Source organism: Neopsephotus bourkii, unplaced genomic scaffold, assembly GCF_033783945.1.
Source record: "Neopsephotus bourkii isolate Nb327-2 ecotype Australia unplaced genomic scaffold, CSIRO-AGI_Nbou_v1 NB_1624, whole genome shotgun sequence".
NCBI lineage: Eukaryota > Metazoa > Chordata > Aves > Psittaciformes > Psittacidae > Neopsephotus > Neopsephotus bourkii.
The window spans coordinates 3352272-3358271 of record NW_026902099.1 but is presented as its reverse complement, the minus strand read 5'-3'; the positions used below and the strand labels follow the sequence as shown (position 1 = coordinate 3358271).

The 6000-nt window shown below is 36.7% G+C and overlaps 1 long non-coding RNA gene across 2 annotated transcripts in view; it reads left to right on the top strand.

Annotated features, from left to right (window-relative positions):
- Positions 1 to 344: 344 nt before the first annotated feature.
- The window catches only part of LOC133222910 (uncharacterized), a 47737-nt gene continuing 42081 nt past the window's right edge, over positions 345 to 6000 (top strand). For both annotated transcript variants that reach the window (XR_009728408.1, XR_009728409.1), the window contains exons 1-2: positions 345 to 1391; positions 5162 to 5223. This is a non-coding gene — a long non-coding RNA (uncharacterized LOC133222910). The remainder of the gene's footprint in view (positions 1392 to 5161; positions 5224 to 6000) is intronic.

Here is a 6000-nt window from a genome sequence, read left to right as displayed (position 1 = left end):
GCTTAGAATCTGTTGGGTTTATGTTATTTCCCTTTCTGGGGATCTTTGCCAGCTCATCTATTATTTTGGATCCCTGTGGGGAGTATCTTACTTGCTGACATCGCATCAAGCTCCTGATGCTAACTAGTTTAGACTCAAAATGCCACTGAATTAGCAGGAGGTAAAGCAGAAGGGAAAAGACCATTTTTTGTGCTTGAAGTTTCCTGATGACATGGGGAGAAGGTGAGTAGCTTTTTCTTGGCCATATAGACAAAGTTCAAATTACTCAAAAAAAACCCAGCTATAGTTGCATCCATCATTGTGGCTGTTTTCTGGTTTTGTTTTTCATTTTGGACTTATTTCTCCAATTTTTAATAAAAATCTGTACATACATTAAACCTAATCCCTGTGAAGCATATCCATGAAAATCCCTCTTTTTGGACCTCTGTTCACAGAAATTAAAGATTTTATACTTAAGTGTAATTTAATTTAATCCTAAATTTGCTTAAGAAAATCACTGAATCCTACCTGAGTGGAAGAACACTTAGAAGTGAAGATTGGGAATTTTGCTTTGGAATTAGAGGTTTCTTTTGCTTTAGAGGAGGGACTTGGGTAAAGCTACAGGAGAGATGATCCCAGTGCCTACTGCAGTTCTTCAGGGAAGAATGTTTCTAACCACAAGTGGTCCCTGGAGAAATTCCAGTAGCTGATGATAATTAACATCTTCCACTCCAGTGGCTTCACATGCTTGCAGCTGTTGAGAAGGGGTGGCAGCGAGGCTGTTCGGGTGAGCTTCAAAGGGCTACCAGAAAAGCAGTTCTAAAAATACATTTGTAAAGCTATTGTTGGTGGCTGAACTGGGGACTTTCAACGTTTCCACAGGAGTCTGTGTTACTTGCCTTAGCTTCGTAGAGAATTACTGTTGAAGCAGTCTGTTTTGAAACGTAAAAACTAGGTTTTCACCTTCTGCTACTGAGGCAAAATGCATTAAAAGGATAAAGGTCAAAAGGACACTGGCTCGAGTGCTGACTCCCCTCTGGGATTAGTTCAACATAAAAGGTGCACTTTCAGTACTGTGCAGGCAGCTTTAGTTGTGAAACTCCCCTGTACACTAATAGAAGCCACGTGGCTGAAACACCATATATCGAAAGTAATGATTTGTAAAAATAGCTTTTCATTACAGCTGAAAGTCGGAAAATGATGTGTTAATATAGTTCCATTAGCTGAGTGTTACTGCCAAAATGAGCAAGTGACAGCTCTTTGTTTCTCCTGCGCTTCTATCTGGTATTTTAATATCGTTAAATGTTACTTCTCTGGGATCCTCCTCTTCATACTCCCCCCACACTAGGTTGGTTTTCAACAGCACAGAGCTTGAAAAGTAGAATTCAGCAGATCATTCAGAATATTACTATGTAAGTCACAGCCTGTTTTAACCTTGACAAATTGATTTAGCAGTGATCATACCTATGCACATATGTATGTTACTGGCTTCATAACAGGTATATGAAATACATTCTAATGCTGACAGATCTTTAACAATGTAGTATTTTGTGTAATTCATATCCTTAATAAAACTCACTCTTCTGTGTGCATAAGCACACACTCGCTTCTTTCTTTTTTCTTTTTTTATTTAATTTTAGTTAACTAAGCTTATATTTACTGAGGCCCTTTTAACAAAACTGTCAGAGGGATGTTAGAAAGATTGATGAGGGTGTGTTCTCGCCAAACTCTTATGGTTCTTTCAGTGGTTTAGTGACCTCTGTTGGTGAAATTAAAGTATATGTTCCCAAAATAATGATGCACAAATTGGGAAGAGATATTTTAAAACAGTGCTGACTGCCATTTTTAGATATGGAAGAATATGGCTAATACTTAGATATTCCACAGTGTTTGAAAAGCTGCAATTACAAAAGGAAACAAAACAAAACAAAACAAGAAAAAAAAAAAACAAAGATAAAAAGACACTACAGGTATGAAAACAGCTTTTCAATGAGAATGGGAGAGGGGAATATGAAATCAAAAGGTTGCCAACTCTGCAGCTGAAGTTACAGGGGTGACATGCCTAGTGAGCCTCCAGTCACTTATATGACTCTTGGCATAAGCATTTACGACCATTAGACCTCATTCTTGCACTTATTTCAGTCACAATGAGAAGCACTTGTCTTCTGGCATACAGATGTGCAATAATTCTCAGTGGTGTAAGCAGACAATAGAGCAGAACACTGTGGCCCTGTCAGCTTATAATTAGTGGATTTTTACTACTAACAGCAGCGATGCTACTGTTGGTAGCAGAAGTCAAGATCACGGCATTTTAATTTTGTTGCAATACATAGTTTTCCTGATATTATGCTGAAGTGTTCTCTGCTTGTAAATTTGCAATTGCTTAGTTTCAGTTATCTGTGATTTTAAAACGTAATATGTTTTTGCCTAAGGGTTTCCTTCAGGCAGCTGATAAACCAGAGACTTATTACTCTGCTAATTGACTACATTATGCCAAAAATGCTGCTTATACTAGTCCACTAGTAGAGAATTAGTGAGATGCAGACTTAACTTGCACCCTTTCTCAGGTAAATCTCTGTAAAACCTTGAAGTTACAGTTAAGTCATAGGCAGCAAAGCATCTTGTGGATGAATATGCTTCTTTATTTAGTATTAATGACTCAGCAGTCACTTTGACTCTCCAATCAGGAATAATGAAAGATTGCAGAAAATTATACTGAAAACCAAAGGGTATTTTGCTCCATTCTTTGTAGAATTATGAAAAAAATAAATTTCATAGTTCTGTGTAATTTCATAGTCTGTGTAATGGCTAATTAGAATAGCTTTTTGTATGCATGGTCTACAGAAAAAAAAAAAAACTGCTGTTTTGTTGAAATAAAAAAAGTTCTGCTTGCAACAAAAAAATGGGCTGGTTTCAGGGTTGAAGTTTGTGTCTCCACTTTTCTACTTCCCTTGGTTTAGGACAAGAAAACATAAGCATGAAGTATCAGTTTATTCCAGCTAAAATACAGAAATACGTTAACAAGCATATGCTATAAAAGGTGGGAGTGGGGATCCCCCGGGGGGGGGGGTGGTATTTTTGCCAGGTTTCCAAACCTTATAGTGTCATGAAAGGGACCACTCTCTTTCAAGATCATCCTATGGGAATCCATTAATCAGGGGAAAATGCTCCTGTGTTCAGATTCCATGCAAGGGTTTTTTCCCTGTAATAGCTAAAGTCTTGCAATCTACAGATTTATGTCAGCATAGAAAACCATAAAGAATCTCATCTTTCCAGAGGTAACTTGCGTATTGTTCAAGGATAGGTAAATAGATAACAAATTTAATCTACAGGAATGTAGGTTAAGTTGCGGTAAGGAAGAGATTTATATCTGTAAGGATAGCTGAGCACCAGAGTAAACTAACTGTGGAGTATATCAAATCATCATTTTTAGAAACAAGCATTTTTCATAAATCATCTCGAAACTACAGCTGATTTAAAATTCTGTGGATTTCATCAGCCCAATGGTCACAAGTTAACAAAAAGAGATTTGCATCCACAGCATTCATTCTGCTTGTTGAACCAGTATAAAATTTATTGATAGTATCCCTTTTGCTACTGGCAAGACACTTTTTAATGCAAATTTGGCCTAATTAATAGAAGTAGTGACAGACTTTGTCATGATGGTGAGGCTATGGGGCTACTGACCTTTGCTCACAGCCAGCATCACTAAACTTGTCCTCCCTCACACTATCCCTTCCTTTTGCTGGTGCACTGATATTCAGATCAATAAACTGATCCCCCTGATAACCACCCAGCATAAGTGATATGCACAACCGCTTGCTTGGGACTGGGGTTGGGGGCAAGGGAAATGTTACTGCAAAAGAAAGGGTATGTGTGATAACCTTCATTTTCTCTAATACCATCAAACAGACCCCTAGTTTCGACCTTATGACTTCTGCAACAAAGAATCTCCAAGGAATGTTGACAAATCCTGCTATATTCAACCTTGTATGTGAAATATTTCAGGTGGGTTTTTTTGAAATAGGATTCTGGGCACTTGCTTGAAAGGTTCACAGTACCTCAGCTCCTGATGAAGTGTAAGAACTAAGATCACTTGGAATCTCACAAAGATCAGAACTTAATTCACAAACATTTTTACACATCCCAACAGTGTGCCCTACTTTTTAACCGGCTTCACAGGTACATTTGCAAATGAGAAAATACGTGAAACATTTCAGAATAGCTAATAAATAATGACACTTTACAGCTATGTATACATTAAAAAAGTTGCAGTGAGAAAAATTAACACAAATGAGTTGAAAGCTCATAACTACATTTGTTTTAGCTGAAGATCTTTCTTTTACAATTTCTTTGTCGTCTGTTCAGCAGGCATGAGCTCCACTGTTATCTCTAAGATATCTGTACCTATGCTTATAATTTAATATATAGCATTCTGATATATTTAAAGAAAAACATCAGCAATTGATCTTGGAAATCTTTGTCAGTCCTAGTAAACCATGAATTTTGAGTGCATTTTGATGTTACCTCTTTACTCAGTCTAGTCCTTGTTGTGGTGATACACTCAAGTAGCTCTAATAGCTTCCCTGACAACTCCTAGCCAAAGATCTCTTGGTGGTATAGGACTCAATTCTGCAGTTCCTGTCCAGAGATTCCAGTCATTTCAAGGGGAATGTTTGTGTGATGGCTATAGGATTATCCCTCAAGTTGTGACAAAAGAAGGGCTTCCCTGGAGAGAAAATTAATGAGGCCTCAAGTTGTACTGAAAACCCTAAGAAATGTGAATTATTACAAAGTGCAGAGACTTCTTTCCTACAGTCCTCTTTTAATTTTGTACTTTATATTATACAACATATAATAATTAAACTCTACTGTAATGCTGAAAAGTGGTAGAGAGAAGAGAAGAGAAAGGGAGCCATTCTGCCTTTCCAGAGTCAGAGCTGTGTCGCTGTGAAAGACAACAAAGGAGATACTTGGAAAGCAAGGGCAAGGTAACCAGAAAGAAAAGTAGAACATAAAAATTATCTCAAAGCCTGAGATGTGGGTGGTATTTTTGTTAATACCACGAAGAGCAGTTACACACTAGAAGTCTTTTTTTCCCATGTAACTGCCTGTTAGTGTGAGAAAGTGTTGCTTGCAATGTTGATGATAATTGAGACCTCTCTTTTCCCCTGATGAATAGACTTTTTATGTCACAAACCAAGAGGGCCATCTGAGTCCTGTGACAAGCTGGTGCTGATACAGGTGATGAGGTGATGGTACTGATACAGGTGACGATACGTGTGAGTCGTGCTTGCAGAACAGATATTAATACATGTTTTCATATTCTTTACTTAGTTATGTTTTTATTAATTAAAAATTATTAAAAAAACTGACACCCACAATGGCAAAAACTGCACTGGTGTCAATGTTCTTTTTCACCCACATAGTTTCCACAGTGCTTTAGAAACTTCCTTGGCTGATTGCAAATGTACATATGATAGCAACCCTTTGCTCACATCTTTCTGCCACCTTACAGAAAAGCTTTCTCAATTCTAAAGCAATACAGTTGACAGCACTGAGCAATTAGCTAAGTTAAGAAAATTAATTTTATTTTCTAGAGCTCTAAAAAAGAATAAAAATGTTTATTATACTTAAGTTTATTATATAATTATTATATGTTGTATAATATAAAATACGAAATTAAAAGAGGACTGTAGGAAAGAAGTCTCTGCACTTTGTAATAATTCACATTTCTTAGGCCTTTGTTGTTCCAGCTCCCAATGAAACCTACTGGAGGAGAGTTTAAAAGTGAAACAGAAATTTATACCCCAATGAAGCTCCATCATGGAGAATTCATCATTTAATTATATTTTCTTGCCTTTAGCTGTAGCCAGTGACCCCAAAATACCTGAAATTATTTGTTCTTACTTATTGATATTTTATTTTTTTTTTCTTTTGGTTACACTGGAAAACTTTGAATTTGTATAATGGAAATTTTGAATGACACAAGTTCATATATGTGACTATACAATTTACTAA